The 17943-nt window shown below is 40.2% G+C and overlaps 1 protein-coding gene across 5 annotated transcripts in view; it reads left to right on the forward strand.

The window, feature by feature from the left end:
* Positions 1 to 17943, forward strand: part of Ctnnd2 (catenin delta 2) — an 810313-nt gene that overhangs the window by 408254 nt on the left and 384116 nt on the right. The gene's annotated exons all lie outside the window — the stretch shown is intronic.

The following is a 17943-nucleotide window of genomic DNA, read 5'->3' on the forward strand; positions in this document are numbered from 1 at the left end:
AGTATAGCATTCCTGAGCCATGTGTTCAGGGGTTGTATAGCCACAGTTGATACATTCATAGAGTATATTTTTTTTAAAGCGTAAAATGGGATGAAGCACCATCATGGAGAATCTCGGCACTGTGATGAAATTAATCACCAACAACAATAATTGTTTAATTTAAACTTCAAATTATCCCTGGATAGTTATATACATCTCTTATCCTATCTTCCCCAATGTAGCCCACTAACAAAATGAAGCACGGAGAAGGGACAGTATTGGATTTTCCCTTCTTGGATAATGGCGCAGCTGCCATCCTGGTTGCAAAGTCACACAGAGATCTATTTTTTATAGCCTTCTGTATTCTCCAAAAGCTCATGCAGCTTTGATCTGTCATTGATCACTCTATTTGATATAAATTCAAGCCCATTGATGAATGGTCACAGAGAGCTCATGTTGTTAAATTTCACATTCAACTCTGAAAATTCTACCTTGGGGTCCCTGTACCCTGCCATGCACATTTCTACCACACAAAGTATTATTATTATTATATTATTATTATTATTATTATTATTATTGAGGGAAACTCCAAGAGAAAAAGAAAGCTTGTGGATACCTACCATTGTGCAACATGATTTTTTTTTTACCTCAAATCAAAACTAGATAACAAATCAAAATATTTAAAGATATTTGACACATAATTTTTAAGGATAACTATTTTGCAATTAATTTTGACTTAGAGAAAAGAAGAATATAGCAGAAAGAACCTAAGTCACCATACAAAAAGATACCGATATAGTCATGTTTTTTTGCTATACAATCCATAGACATGTTATAGATTTAGCTTAGATTTTAATCAACACATAAAGAGTGTGTGTGTGTGTGTGTGTACAGATGTGTACGTGTGCACAGGAGATTTATTCAGCCAAAAGCAGAAGAATTATGCCATTTGGAAGAAAAATAGAAGTGATAATATCATATTGAGAGAGATAAGCCAGATTCAGAAAGACAAGTATCATGTGTTGTCTTCCATATGTAGAATTTTAAAGTGTGTGTGTGTGTGTGTGTGTGTGTGTGTGTGTGTGTGTGTGTGATATAAAAGTCAATGCAGGCCTATCAGGGGACAAAAGAGAGCCAAAGAAGGAAAGTGGGTGTATAAAAGTGGGTAATAAGGCCAAATACAAGCAAACACGTGAAATGTATATGTGAAATTATCATAATAAAAACCATTACTTTGTAGAATGACTATATCCAATGTCAACAAATGAAGAGGTGTCTAATATATTTAGGATTCGTGGACAGGGCTCATCTGCATTTTCATGTGCCCCTGCTTTGTGTTCATAAGTTAACGTTTTAAGGCATCACTAATTAGGTAATAAAATGCAAGTGAGATCCTTTCCCAAGGTTCTGGCTTACATTGCTTTCCGTATTTGAATCATCTTAAAGCTGCCAACAAAAGTGTGGGGGAGACTCATTTTATTTCATTTTGTACAAAACGTGGCTTCTGTTTTAACTCTGATTTGACAGGAATTGGAAGGTGCCTAGCTCTTTTACAAAGTAATCAGAAACTGGGGAAAACCTAGTGAGCACCTTGAGAAAGCTCCAGCAATGGCTGATCTGCAGAGTCCAGAGAAATATGTAGGCGCAGGTAAAATAAAAATACTATACACATCACTTGTGTAACTAAATATATCTGTATATTCACACATTTCTCACATCCAGTATGAAGTCCAATTTGTAAAGTGACCTGATGTGTCACATTTGGGTTTTAGAAGTTTGTCATTTACTGTTTCCAGAGATGCTGAGCTTATCTGGACCCAATCTAAAATTAAGCTCTTGCTGTTCCTTTCTTGGGAAGGGCTTTATGAGTGATGGCCTCACTCAAACATCTACTCCCCGTTACTCCATTGCCCGCAAGTGTACTGTGAATTCCTGGAGGGTGGCAACTCCCTGAGCCATGTCCAATGAGGAAGAAGAGCTGTAAGAATCCCTGGTTTGCAGGGCAAGCCCCTCCCACCTCTACCCTGCCATGCCTTGCTGTCTTCCACACCAGTTTCTTCATCACTGAGTACAATGTAGAGCTAGTATTTTATCCTCTCCATTTCTACTGTCCATGACCACTAAAACTGCACTCAGTAAACAGTCAAGCAACTGGGAATATTCAAGTCTTGTTTAGCCGTTCCAAAACACTCCTTCTTCAGAACCCCTGACCAAGCTGAGGCTGGACTTTGGCAAGAGTGTATCTAGGCTTATGGTTCCTACTGATCTTTTTGTCCTTTGTATTTCCTTGCAAAAGTTTTTGGGTTGAAATCACTTGGCCATTGGTTGGCTAGGTGTAGTTTTCATAGACAGAGAAACTTCCTGCCAATCCTTCATATGTTTGTACAATTTACATTTCTATGACATCACAACTTTGTTAAGACTGGTAATGTCAGTCTGCTTGAAATTTATCTCCAGGGATGACCACTTGGTATTGGATAACCAATAAGCATACACTTCCCCAGGGAAGACTGTTTCTTCTAATCTCAGCATTATTTAGTTGACTTCTTTGTGTAGGATTAAGGCCTCTTGGGGTTTCCTCTCTCTAGATTAGCATGTCTATTATTGTCTGGTCATCCTTGTAAACATAGGTACAAGTAACATTATATAGACTGAGTATGCTATACTTATGTATTTAGGAACATATATGTATATTCATATATATATACATATATATACACAACAACAATTAATAAAAAGAGGCCATGAATTTGAACAAGATCACATATGGGAGGTCTGTAGGAAGGAAGGAGTAGGGAAAGAGTGTAATTATATTGTAACTTAAAAGAATAAAAGAAATGATTAAAACTAATTCTCCAACTACATGTAATGCATCTCCTTTTAATGTTCGTCTCCCTGATGACTACTGATACTGAGCATGTTTTGTTATTGTGAATTATTATAATGTTGGTGTTTACTACAGAAATGACTGTGTTAAAATAAGATTACCGTAAAAATTTGATGTGGAACACACACACGCAAACCCCACTCTTATGTTATTTTACATAATCCCCCCCCACGTTAATTTTCATTACATGAAGAATCCAGCTGCATTCTCTGTGGGAGCACCTAAGATACAAGCTCTTTCAGATATATTTGCCTCCACACACAGAGGATTATAGGGGTCTAATGCCCGGTGCCCCTAGAGCACAACCTCATTTCTGTGCCTTTTGTGGCTGCTGTTGTATCATTTCATTCGACGTCTCCCATGGCAGAGACCCGTTCTTTTGCACTCTCTGCAGTTTCACAATACGTCTGAAGCTGTGACCTGTGTGCCTCCTTGGCACCACGGTAAAATGGGAGCGTTTCAAAGCCCAAATTACATCCTGCGCGGTCCTTCCCGGCCACCTGTAGCTTCATCTAGAAATGTTAAACTGCCTTAAATAAGTTATTGATTTTTTTCTTTCATTTTCGTCTCATGTCAGAAGTCTGCCATGTCAAAATACCCATATAATTCCATTTCTCTCTTCTGTTGAATTTTGTCCCATCATCTCTTTCCAGACCTGGCTCATATCACGTCTTTGCCCAGATGTCATCCTAGTGCAGAAAATCTAGGATAAATTGCTGTCTGCTTCAGGTTTAATGCATTCAATAGGAGCTGTTTTGCAGCTCTTTCTACACCGTCTACACCACTACAGCGTCTACACCATCACCCATTGATAATTTGCATGCTGTTTCTGTTCTGAACTATAATTTTTCTCAACATCCTAAGACTTGGAACTTTAACAGCTTTGTTTTAAATCTTAACTTGAGAAATCCAGACTAAGGAGTGGGTCTAGCCATTTTTAAAGAATTAAATAAAATCCAAAAGTGTGTAGTGTGTGTGTGTGTGTGTGTTTGTATGTGTGTGACAGAGAGAGAGAGAGAGAGAGAGAGAGAGAGAGAGAGAGAGAGAGAGAGTTAAATAAAGCCCAACATCAACTCATTATGCAGTGAAAATAATACACCATACTTAACCTAGTGTTTCTGCATCTGTCTTTTTGTCGGGGATAAAATTACCTTGCAGAAATTCAGTCTGATTTGCACATTTGATAGTCAGTCATTTGGCCAGTTACATTTAGTGTTGGCTGTCAAGGAGCACGGTGTGCTGTGTACACTATTCTGATGATTGATTATACCTTAACAAACCTCCCCAGCCCAGAGACATGGATAGACTTGCTCGGGGTCTTGTATGTAGAGAATACATGCAGTGGATATGGAAAGAGCTCTCCTATTCCTTGTGGCATTAGCCAAGGTCTTTCACTCTTGCAGCCAAGCTCAGAAATAAAATTTAAGACCATTTCTCTCACATCTGCCCAGTCCCTGTGTCTCTGTGCAGCTCCTGTCTCTCCAGCTGGCCAGCTTGGGCTTTCTCACAGCATGGTTGTCACGGTGTAGCCAAGCATCATCTGTGGAAACTGGAGCCCCAGACGTACTTTCCTTTATGGAAAGGACTAACAGCTGAAGATCTAAGATCCATCCTGCAGGAGTTAGAAATTAACCACCGCATTAAATTCCACTCCAACTCCCCCCTGTTATTAGTAGAAACAGGTTACTGGCCAGTCCAGTCTCTAGGGGAAGCAGAGAAGCCACCATTTCTTCCTAAAGGCTGACGATGCCGAGAGTGTTCCCAGTTTGTTTAATCTGCCTGGGCATTGCTTATCAGATGTATGTCTCGTTGCCTGTTTAGACTTGTTTTATCAGGATTGACTGCTTCCTTGGAGCTGTGGAGTATCGATCCAACAGTTATGATTTGGATTCTTGGCATTTCCATGGATTCACAGTGGTCATTGTTGAGTCCACCTCCAAAAGCTGTTTTGTCACTTTCACTTTACATTGTAGAACACAAACTAGGGGCATGCAAGTAATTTAACGCCTGTCTCCAAATAAGATCCTAGGAGGGGCAGTTGGGGGAGGCGTGTAGAGGAGAAAGTCCATACAAATTCCCTGCTCTGTATATTAATCTCAGTTTAAAAAAAAAACTGCTGATGGGTACTGTTGGCTTTAGAGAAAAAAGTTTTTCTGAATACACATAGCTTACTCTCTCCTTTTAACAGTTGTGAGAGCCTTTACCTGCTCACAAGTTCAACGGCTCACCCCCACAGAATGTACAATTCATACTGATAGCATGAAGAGGTCTTGACTGAATCTCTACAAAGGAAGAAAATGAGAGGCATGAAGTCTGACCCTTCTGTACAGTTTATCTCACCCACACAAACTGAAATTTCAGTCCATGTGTGTCATTAACCCGAGGGTTAGATACTGACATTTCTCAGATGTCCGCATTCTAAATTAAGGCCAAAAGGATGGTTAGTTTTTGTTGTTCTTATGTGTGGTGGAGGTGTTATCCTATGTGTGTGTGTGTGTGTGTGTGTGTGTGTGCTCATGCACTCACATATATATATGCACATGTATGAATATGCTAATTAAAGGTTTCCATACCGGCATTTTATTCCATGTCATCTGAGTTTTTCATACTAATGAAATAGTTTCAAAGAATCATTTTATATTTCAATAGAGAAGTCACATTGAGTCTGTTAATTACAAGTGAAGGACAACAAAACACACATTTGAAGGAAACCTGAACCCAGGGGAGAGACAGCCTTCTCTTGGTGGACAACCACTGGTTTCAACCTTACCCTGCTTCTTAGAGTCTCTGGTGCAAAAAAGCCCGGTCATCTTTTCTAGCCTTTTCACTTGCTTTTTAAATTAAGTTGCTTATAATTACTGTACAAAACACTAGCTTCTGTTATAATATTTGCATATGTGCATATCATTGCATGAGGTGCCTTTTCTGAGGAAATGGCTTGCTCCAGCAATTAGTCCAGGACTGTGGGACTCAATGGGTCTGGGAAGAACTAAGTCAATACCACCCACCCATTGCATTAAGGTCTTTAGGCACATGAAGTAAGGAGGATTATGTGGGTTCCTCTTAAGCCGGTTTAAACCAACAAATTAAAATGAAGGATGTCCTTGCTGGCTGTTTCCTTTGCTTCTCCACCCAGCAGGCCTCACTCTGGAGTCTGAGTTCCCTGTTGTCTTAAACAAACAGGAAGTCCTCAGGAGCAGAGGAGGGATATGTTAATGACAACTGTCAGGGCTGAATTTAGATTTATCTTCTTATAATTGTCCCCAATTAGAAGCCACCAGGAGCACATCACAGAACACTGATAAGGGAAAATAATGTTTCAGTTAACAGTAAGCTTGAGTAAGTGAAAACTTGCAATAGGCTTAATTAGAAAGAGGAAAATCAGTTCGCTCAAGTCTAAACATTGGATAGAATGTAACCGAAAACAAAAGACATCCAGTAAAGGAGGAAGAATCCAATGGCATTTAAAAAGTATGTTCCTTTTGCATATGTAAATGCAACCTTTGATGGGGACATCGAGAAGTAATTTCACTTTCTCTTTTGGAAAGGGAGATACTGGCTGTAAGGGAAAATGGCTGTCATCCCCCACAGCTCTGGCTTTTCCAGTCTTTCTGCCCCTTCCCTTCAGCTCTCCCACCTCCTCCTTCTGGGATGATCTCTGAGCCTTGGGAGAGGAAGTGGGATATAGATGTGTGTGAACTCACAGCAGCTGGGATTGCACGAACAAGATCAAGTTTTGCAAGATCAAGCCAGGGAAACAACCCAGAATAGATAGGAGAGAGCATCACGAAGTCCCAACTCTAGCTGAGGAGACATTGGTAATCAATGGCTCCCTAAGGAAGAAAAAGCACTTTTCTTCAGAGATGTGGGCCTTTAGAGGCTACCCGTCCTCTAGGAGATTGGCCTATACCCATGAGCACAAAGGCAGGAATGAGTAGGTTTAATCAAGATATAGTGTGTGTGTGTGGTGTGTGTGTGTTCACATCTATGGAGTCCTTAAGCAATAAATAACAAGAAATGCAAAAAGACAAAACAGCCATGTAAGCTTAGATGTATAAAATACAAATATAAAATTTCACCATTGCTGGAAATAATGGTACACTATTAAATGTAGTTAGTATTTTTCAAGGATTGACCACATAGTAAGATGGGGTGGGGGTAGCAGAGCATGTCTGATGGGTGAATGTTTTTATTCCAGACAAGGTGTCCCAATCAAAATATTCACTTAGTGGAGGACTTAGTTATTCCCACTGTGCTTTATGACAAATATAATAAAGTAACACACTTTTGTCACAGTAGTTTCCCACAGATAAAATTCTTCAAAAAGGAGGGGAGGCAGTCACTTAGGATAGTAAGAGGATACTCTGCAGTGTCTTCCCTGTGATGATTCCTGTCCATGAGCACATGGCTGCACATGCACCCATATCCCTGGACTCCGTGCACTGAAACACGAATTATATCAACATGCATTTGTAAGAAATAAAACAGGATGGAGTCTCAGCCACTGCAATGCCTGATTCATACATACCCAAGACAGACAGCTGAGGTGAAGGCAGCTTGCAAGAGTCTACACAAGCACACCAGACTCTCCAGAAGACCTGGGCTTTGCTCTCACACCAATAGATAACCTCTGATCCGAGCAGAGTGATGCCAGGCTTGAGCATGAGTGACTAAACTGGGTGTAGTGAAACTGAAGAGAGGCAGGGAGCTTTGCTAATGCTCTGCCCCTCAGAACTGCTCGTCATTTAGTTGCAGTGCTATCTATGAGCCGTCCATCATGTTGACATAATGAACAAAGCCCGCTCCACACACAGGAGATAGTATGCAAAACGCTCAGGGAACGATGCTGTTAAAGGTAGGTAAGGGACAGGAGGGATGGGTCAGTTGGTAGCAGCAGGCTTATCTTGCAAGCACAAGAATATAAATATCAATCTCTCAGAACCCACATTAAAAAAAAAAAACAATCCTGGGTATGGTCACATGTATTGAAAATACTAAACATGGGACGTCAGAGAAAAATAGGGGAGAGAAATATGAATTTTGAGCTATTAGCATAAGTTTTACTTTTTGTTTATGCTGCTCTGTTCCAGGGTGGATAATTTAAGTGCTGAATCACTGAAAGCATGGAGCACATAGTTTGTGCCCTGTGCATGTATGTGCATTCGGCTCTGCTAGGCTCAATAGACACACTGAGAAAGCTGCTCTCTGTTTCCGGTCCGCTTTCCTGACTTGCACAGTGTCAGCATTCTCTTACTCAGGAGTCACAAAAGTCCAAATAAAGTCCAGCTGCGGCTCCTGTGCCTCATCATTTCAGCTTGGGTGTTGGCTGGCGAGGGAACAAACATGAAGAAGAGACGCCATAACTTCTTGATTGTACCTGTTTCTGAGAAGAGCTTATCCTCCTCATGCAGAGCCAGGGCTGGCTCAGAGGCAAAGCCTGACCCTGTGGACCTGTTGACAGCCCTGGCTACTTTGTACACATGTTGTGTGTGCTCTGAGTCTCATGGTTCCAGCAAGAAAGGTCTATATGTGAATGATCTGCAGAAGCAGAAGCTATGGTGTGTATGGATTGTACATAGCCCTTTTATTCATATACCTGGTCCTGTCCTGAACGGAAGGAGTCACTCCTACACAGAGCATATGCTGTGTACAGCGTATAGAGGCATTGCAAAGCTCTAGCCATGGCAGTTAGGAGCATGGGCATCAAATGCCATTTATAATGAAAAATAGACATGAATAATGTCAACAAGGAAGGTGTTTTAAATATCTTAAGATGTTTTCATTTGTGACTCTATAAAAGATTTGAAACATTTTTTTTGCAAGCACTACCATTGTTTAGCAAGAACTCTTGTCCAAATCCTCATTTCTTCCTGAACATAATAGTTCAGAAAGAACAGTTGTTTTGTCCCTGCATAAAGTAAGGGGTCTAATCTACTCTTTCAATTTCAGTTATTCCATACGAAACTTTCGAGTGTAGTCTTAAATGTGTAATTTAAATTTTTAGCATAGTATATATGGAAAGCAATGAGCAAACCATGGACACCAACTTCCAGGCACTGGGATAGGGGTTTATAAGACATCCACACAAATACACTCTGCAGTCACTCCCCTTCAAATCAGCAGGAAGAACGTGAGCATACCCACCAGGCAGCAGCCTGTGTTTTATAAATGCTTGCAGAGAGGAAGGACATCGCATTATGTGAGATCTGGATTTTAAGAGCATGCATTAAAACTGGCATTTTGCTCCAGGATATGGAGCCAAATATCACTTTAAATCTTTCTTCAAATCACAGGACAATAGAAAGAAATTTGGGCTTCTGATGAGCAGAGAATCTGAGGTATATCCCATGACCTTTTCACCAATGACAAGATAGTTCTTGCTCCTGATTGGCTATGCGATTAGTATATTCTATTACACGGCTATCAGCTCATTCACAGACAAAGCATCAGTGAGACCCGGTAGGTTCAGTCAGCTCTGATAAGAATAAAGAACAAAAGGATAGTCACAAGTGAACAACATTCTTTTTCCTTGTTCTTTCTGCAAGCCCACCTCTATCTCTTCCCTCTCTGCCGTTCTTCCTGTATCCCCAGTCTTCATTTTGCTCTAGTTTATATTACATGAGTGAGTAATCTAACAGCATCCTGTATACAGAAAAATAGAACTCAGCGTGTAAAAACGAAGCATGGTCAAACCACACTGCAGTTTTGTTTTGTTTTTTTATTTGTGAATACTTACAGACTCATGAAAATACAAAAATAAATTACACAGAAAGATTACTGGTAGCTATGCCTGTTTCCCTGTACAATGCCACATATAAGACATTGGTATAATCCAGAATTTCCAACTTTCAATGTATCCTCCATGTGTGTGTGTGTGTGTGTGTGAGAGAGAGAGAGAGAGAGAGAGAGAGAGAGAGAGAGAGAGAGAGAGATTTTAGTGTGTGCTGAGTTTTATGAGAATGCATCAAACAAATGGCTTTGTGTCAGTACTACCAATGTCTACATTCAAACCACTCCATTACAGACAGGGTCTCTCATCCTGCACTGTCCCCTGACCTATCACTTAGCTGTCATGGATACACCCTTCAGTCCTCTAGCATTGTATTTCAAGACAATTACTCATTTTTTAAGGCATCTTAGTCTTTTGAGAATCACTATTTACTGTGTGTCAAAAGCCATTCTTTCCCTTGCTGAGGAGGTTTCCATAGTGCCATGTGTCGTGCCATTCACTGCTCAGCTGATGAGGGATGTTTGGCTGGTATTCTAGGCTTTGGTAGTTATGAAGAGATCTGCTGTAAATGCTTATATGTCCATTGAAACTTTTAGTAAATGTTATATGATGTCAGGTGGCTTACATGGTCAGAAGGCTGCTACTGCCCTTCAGAAAGTAGAGACAGAGGATGTGATGGCCCTGCTGTTCATGGATGCCCTGCAGTTTCTGCTCTATAAACAGACAAAGTGCCCTGGGACTTTGTAAGCAGAAGTAGAAGCAGAGGACGAAGCCATGTTGCAAGCAGCTCTGTGATCAGGGTTCTCTAGCATGACTTCCGGTTTCTTCACTTCCTCTTGTCTTCAGACTTTAAGGGAGTTTTATAATTAGTTAAAAGACCTGGGCTGTGGTGCAGGCCTTTAATCCTGGTACATCTTGAGGCAGACATAGATGGATCTCTACAGAGTGAGTTCCAAGAAAGGCAGGACTACACAGAGAAACCCTGTCTTGAAAACCTCAAAGTGAAATTTTATTTTTACCAGTTGTATATTGTTACTCAAAATTTTTTTTCTCTTTCCTGAGGAATATAAGACATTTGCTTGCATGTATTTCCATTGAAGATCTAAGAGGAGTAAACTTCATTTATACTAACAAATCATATTATTCCATTAAAATATGTGCCCAGGCTTTAACATGTTAGCAACAGTTTAAGTAGATGGATGGATAGATGGGTGGATGGATGGATGGATGGATGGATGGACAGACAGACAGACATGAGAAAGAAGAATGGGGGAATGAGAAGATAGGGTATTTGTGTGCCTTAAAGGAACAGCAAAGTGAGCTCTACACAACACACACACACACACACATACACACACACACACATACACACACACACACAGACACACACCTTCATAGCTTCATAGATTCATATGCACAGGTACATACATGCTTCAGAATCAAGATTCATTCACACTCATACACAATCACAGGAAACAAGAAAACATGACTTTAACCTTCCCTTTACTCAGAGGGTAAGGAGGTATTTTAGCTAAGATGTAGAGAGGTGACACTTGGAATACCTTGCTGGGGGCATCACGTCCGTTAGCAAATAGTAACTTCTCTTTCCCACCCCCTACTCTACAATACGGTCATGAGCAACCAGCTTCCAGATGCAGAGAACTCGCCTCTGCTCATGCTGAAGCTCCGAAATGAAGCGTTGAAATTAATCAACATCTGACTGAGTTACACATGGTGTCAAAGTTGACTGATCAGTGTAGCAGTGTGCAGCCCAGTAGAGTTAACACCTAAACTGCAAAGAATGGTTCAATTAAATGCTTTGGAGAATACTTTACAATAGTACCCCTAGTGATCAAAAATTGCAACTTATGACACTCCAATTTGTGGAATGCCCTGGCAGAGATATTATGAGAGTTTATTTTCTAATGTTGTTAGATATATTTCTCCAACTACAATAAATGCCTTGTGTATTAGTAACATCGTTTAAAAATAATTCCTAGCCCATGCATGAGAAAGTTCTCAGGAATCTGTGGAAGGAAATATAGCATGAGAAATTCATGTTTTATAAAACCCCATTTGTTGCTGCTTCCAGCATTGGATAGTATGCATAATATGCCTCTTGTAATATAGCTACAATCAACTGTGAAACTATAAAATTAATTTCAAGAAAAGAAACTTGAATTCATCTCCTTCCCACAGTGTGAGCTTGGCTTTTGTAACGCTAGCACATTTTGGATTTTGGAGCCTCAGGCTAATTCTCTGTGGTTGTGACAAACTGGAGTATTTATTTAGAGAGAATTAAGCCCAAACTGAACACATGCTTGTTCTGCTTTGAATAGCTCTAAGGGGCGTGCTCTCACATGTGACAATATTGTGGCCCTTTGTGATACACACAGGAGTCACGTATGTCCGGCTCCCATGGGAGAACATTAGTCCTTTGCTGTATCAACTCCTTGCACATTTTGTCAGTCACCAATGCCAATAAAATTAGGTTAGGGATGTAAATTTCTTCTGCCTCAAACTGAAAAGGAATTCATAATAACAATTTGAGGTTCTACATATTTTCTCACACATGATTCTGAAAACAGAAAATGTTCCTGGCGTTAGCTATAGCAAGGGTGATGGCCAATGCTATGAGGTACCGTCTGGAAGGTACTGATTACAGTGACTTGGAGTTCAGAAGCAAGCCATCTTTCTTTTCAAATCATACAATCCTTTTTTAGTCCCTGTTTTAGTTCTGGTGCAAGATACAAAGCATAAATTTTTTAGAACCTGTGACATATTAGTGTGGTAATATTTTATCTGTCCCCGAGACAGATAAAAAGAGAAGTTGAATTCTATGTGACTATCCCTCAGAAGCTCATTTTGTTCTGTGAATTGGCAGTTCTTTCTCCAGATTTCCCTCCTTTGGCTTCTATTCACAACTTCCCTCATGATGTCAAGTCCTGCGTTCATGTCACTGTTCGGTGGGTTTAAATCCTTTATGTTCTTGCTTTTCATAAAATTCCTATGAAAAAAGATATCCTTGTCTTTCAAATGGGGAAACTGTTGCTGGCTAGACAGCAGGTGATATGTCTAAGGTCCTTGGACATGATGTACACAAAGGCCTTGAATACGAAGATGCTTGGTGTCATACTTCACAACTCTATGCATGTGACTGTAAATGTCCTTACCCCATTGGCATTTATGTAAATGAGTTTTCCATCACCTTAACAAAATACCCAAAACCAGTAATTTACGAAGAGTAAAATGGTTATTTGGGCATCCAAGTCTTCAAGGTTCTCTCAATGACTGATCGAATTTATTACTAAGCACATCGCAATGAGAACACATGATGAGGCAAATTCCTTGTTAGACAGCAAAGAGAAAGGAAGGGGCCAGAGTCCCACAGTCCCCATTTGAGGTCATCCTTTATTGTCGGTGGTTTTAATCTTCCTAATGCTGAGACGATTTAATGCAGTTCCTCATGTTGTGGTGACCCCAACAATAAAATTATTTCATTGCTACTTCAAAACTGTAAATTTGCTACGATTATGAATTATAACGTAAATATCTGTATTTTCTAACGGTCTTGGGTGACTCTGTGAAAGAGGTCATGATTCAGAGTTTGAGAACTACTGTTCAATGATCTAAAAACTTCCTATCTCTTAAGAAGGCCACGGTGTTTCTATAATGTCCCCATAGGACCATGACTGTAACACATGGGCCTTTGAGAACATTCAAGTAGCAAACAAACTATAGTGAAAGTAATGGAGAACTTGTGATGTCTCCTTTCTGGATGCTCAAAGCTACAAGGGAGTGCTCACCAAAAAAATGTGCTGTCTTTGTTTTGGCATCTTCTCAACAGTAAAAGTCCAGAAATCACCATGCATGATGTTCTCTTAGACCGGGTGCTCACCTTTCCCCATGACTACTCCCACTTAGACTCTCCCACAGACAACTTCCGTGTACTACAGAGATAAAAGGCAGAGTAAGCCATAATCAATCAACTGATAACTGCTGACACGGACACCAGTAATTTACAGTAAATGATTATAGTCATGGCCAACTGTAATTTATAAACAAGTTTAATCCATTCTGTATTTCTTAGGTGTTCTGTTGAACCTGTCAGAGCTGGGCTCTGCCATGCAGAGAGTCTGGTTTCAGAGACCACTCTCCCCATTACTACACGTATGGCATCCTAGTTTAGCTAGGTTTTCCTAACAGTAGCCTTTGTTGCCCTATGAAGATGTTTATGGTTGCTATAATACTATATATTTTGTTGAAATAACCACGGCAGAAAGATTTATGATATAAGAAAGAAATCAACATATCATTTACATAGAGGAGACTGTGACTATTCATTTGAGGCTATTTCAGGGACAGAAGCCACAAGGCAGTAACAAAAGGGAAAAAGCTCTTGACCATAGTACACTAGGAAACATAGCAGACACATAAAAGGCAGCAGTAGCCTCTAGCAAGACACTACACACCTAACAGGCCAATTCTCGTCTTTACCTACACACACCATCCCCATAGTATCTGAGAGTCTTGACTAAGCTCATTTTATTTTGCAATCACTACCTCTCAGGGTGGGTCCTGTATGTGAAATTGACTACTAGAAGCCCTTTTCTGCTCCAACCAAGGTCTAGACGTACAGATGCTATCAATACGAGAATCTTTATTCCTGTAGGGTAGAATCAGACATTAGTTTGGAAGCAATTTACTTTTACAATGGCATCCCCTGGCTCATGTTTTAGGTGCATTGCTCAGCATCAAAGCAAAGTTAACAAAGGCCTCATAGTTCCGTACCTTTATTTCATTTTGAAAGAAGTCAGGAGCAATCATGTTCCACCGCTTCAGGGTGGAGCCCGATGCTTCAGGCATCTGAAAGTCACAAAAGAAAATATGCTCGAGCTGGTCAGAGAGAGAGTCAGTAGAAGTGGCTTGCTCTGTGTCTTTTCCTGACATTAAGAAAAGCTATGAACTTTCATGTGTGGTCTTTATTAGAAATGGCCCACGGGTGAGTGAGATGATCATCAGAAAAGCCAATGGTAGAATCCACTTTGCAGGGAGCTCAAGGTGACTCTCTGGTCTAAACTACCCTTGCCACACACATGCATCATGCCCAAAGAATATGAAGCTATCAGCTATTGCTGACTAACTAGAAATGTTCCAATACCCCTACTTTAATATTTTGTCAAAGAGATAATCTGCCATTTTCCTCACATATGATGTGGAGGACGAATGAACTATGACTTTCTCAAAGAGCATTTTTCCATTGTACTAAATTCAGCTGCGTAATGAAGAACATTTACTGCAGATAATTCCTAATCCTAGACCTGAGAGGATATGAGAAGCAGGCCTAGTCTGTGATGACGTAATGAATAGTTAGGTTTGTTTGCTTTTGGAGTTTTAAAATAAGTATCCACCTTACAGCACTTCATAAAAGACAGGAATCAAGCACACACACACAGAGACACACACACAGACATACAATTTCATGGAATCCCAGGACAGAGAAAGGAAAGTAGACACTTAAGGAAACCAAATCCAAACCGGTTTCCTCTGGGGACGTGTGCACTCTGTGATCGGTATTACTGCCAATGCATTTTAACGGTGTGAAAGGAGTCAAGCAAGCCGCCGAAGTGATTAATGCTTTCGTCTCCCCTAAGGAGTATGACTTTTCATTTTTTTGAGAGGACATTTCTACATTACCGTCAATAGTGCTTTTTCTTTGCGCTGCAATAATAATAATAAAATGTTCCTTCTCATTTCTGCGGTATCGTAAAACTGAAATAATTTAGAAAGAGAAGGACAAAGAATAGCTATGTGGTAATGTGATGATGCCGAGTCTTGTGCACCGATTCGCCTGTTACTGTAGAGGAACAGACAAAACCCCAAATGAGCAAAGCCACAGGCCCCAACTTTTCTGTGTGGGAATTGCCGTGGGACACCTCCATCCAGCTCCATCCTCTGCAGGGCAAAGTGAAGACAGAAGAACTGCTAGTGAACACCAGCAATGGCACATTTTCCTGTGGATTACTGGGACATGAATTCTACAGAGTCAACTTGCAGCTTTAGTTTCCACACCAGCACACCGTATGTCTGACCACCTTTCTGTGTAGGCTGACAGAAATGAGTCCATTCCTATGGACTCATCCAAACACAGGTTTCAAGTTGATAGAAAGGTTAGAAACTCATGTCTCCACTTCTGTGTTTGAGCAGGAAATGACACCCTCCACTTCTTCCCTTGGGGTTTGGTTGTAGCCCTGTCTACACATAATGGACTGGGCAAATGTGCATCTCAGTGACCCAGAGGGAGAGATCAGACTCCACAGAGCTCAGGGGTGGCTCACTTGCATTGCTTTAGATATGGGGAACCCATCCCCCTCACCCCAGTGAGTGGCTTTGGATTGTGGATGAGGAATTTGCATTCAGTGTTGTGCAAGTTTCTTTATAGTTTCTTGAGGAGACTGTCAGAAGCTGTGTGGTCACATTGCTTACATCACTAAGTTTTGCTCCTAAAAGCAGCAGAAAGTTGGTAAGTATTGAGAAATAACAAGATCTTGCTGTGTAATAAACCTTAGAACCAAATACCTGGATTGCAATGGGCCTGAAGTAGTTTGGAGGTAGTAGCAAATTCTTTATTGTATCAGAAAAAAGTAGTATAATTCCCAGGGACTGCCATACGTGTTACTACATGTACCAGGCTTAAAACAACAATTTATTCTTACAAAGTTTTGGAGGGCTGAAGTTTGAAGTAGGGTTGAAGTTTGAAGTCAGTGTGTCAAGACTGAAGAGGAAGTTCCTCTCAAACCTTTCCCTGATTGTGTGGCTTCCACTGAGCCTTCACTTGTATCCAAGTCACCTGGTCTTCACTCTCACCTTGACCTGGCCATCTCCATGTCTGTATAGGTCCTGTCAGCCTCTTACAAGGATAAATCGCTTCTGTAAATGATCTGTCTGAAGACCATTGATATAGTCTTGAAACTCTCGGTCCAAATAATTGAGAATACACAAATTTTAGGGGTTTGGTCTAGAGTTTGTTTGGGGGGAAAGTACTACTCAGCCCACAAGAGTATGAGAATGTTTTCTGTTCCTACACAGATGATGGCATCCTCACTTAGAAGGTTATGCCACATTGAGAGTTTGTCCAGCCTTACAATACAGGATAACAGACCTTGGGTTAGCACTGAATTGACAATGAGTGTCTTACCTGGTGAATCTAACATTCATGGCACACAAGAAGTGTATAACTTCATTATTTAGAGCAGACACTCAACCAAGCGTACAGATTTTCTGAGCTTGCAGGTGTCTAGTGGGCTTTCACCTATACATCTAAGAAAGGCTGCATATGATTATGACACTAATAAAGTGCACTTAGCATTACTCAGAATCAATATACCCAAGTTCTCGTGCAGTCTCTGAGAATGTGCAGTGGTATCAATGTATAATATTAGGGTCATGAGAGCACATGCTTGATAAATAACTTTCTTAAAGGAATAGCATATCTATGATGGTGATGGCTCATATGTATCCTGGTGATTCTTGTATTTTAATATGGAACAACCATATATGTAATGATACCTACTAAGGGAAGATGCTTTATCATTTTTAAAATATTGACGTGTGTATTACATTCCTAAGGTAAGGGTTGAACTTTGTAGTTTGATATAGCTCTTAGATAATGCTATATCTCTTTAATGGATGTAAGAGCTTCATGGAAATGAATTTGTAGTTACCTTTTCATGTGTCAGATCTGTCTCTAGCTCTTAGCATTCTAAAATTCTTTTCCATTTTGCTAATAGGAGTTGGTTCAGGAGCAAGACACCCTATAATAGTCATTCGTTTCTAAAGGGACCATTCTTGTTCTCATTTACATCAATCATGGCTTTTCTGAGTGCTGATTTATACCAGATTTCCCCCTTTCCCACATAAATGTATTCAGAAGCTGCCTCTGAGGTACAAATTAAGGGTCTAAAACCCACTTACTGTTAGAGGACTGATGAGCTATTCATAGAAGCTGCTTGATCAAGGCAAAGATCTGGTAAAATGCACGTAGAAAACCATTCTCAAATGGTATCTGTCACTGCTGTTCTTACTACTCGTCAGATATTGACAGAAAATGGTGGCACCATTAGAAGAACACACAAAGGGAGTTGTTCACACCCAGAAAATTTAAATGTATTCACCTATTTTATATTTAATAAGCCATACAAAATAAGTTAGTCATCTATGCAGGCCTACTCTGAAATGTCACAGGCATATCATGTATGGTTATATATGCATATATATATATATATATATATATATATATGTGTGTGTGTGTGTGTGTGTGTGTGTGTGTGTGTGTGAACAACTCCAT

Source organism: Grammomys surdaster, unplaced genomic scaffold (genome assembly GCF_004785775.1).
Source record: "Grammomys surdaster isolate TR1022 unplaced genomic scaffold, NIH_TR_1.0 174, whole genome shotgun sequence".
Classification (NCBI taxonomy): Eukaryota; Metazoa; Chordata; class Mammalia; order Rodentia; family Muridae; genus Grammomys; species Grammomys surdaster.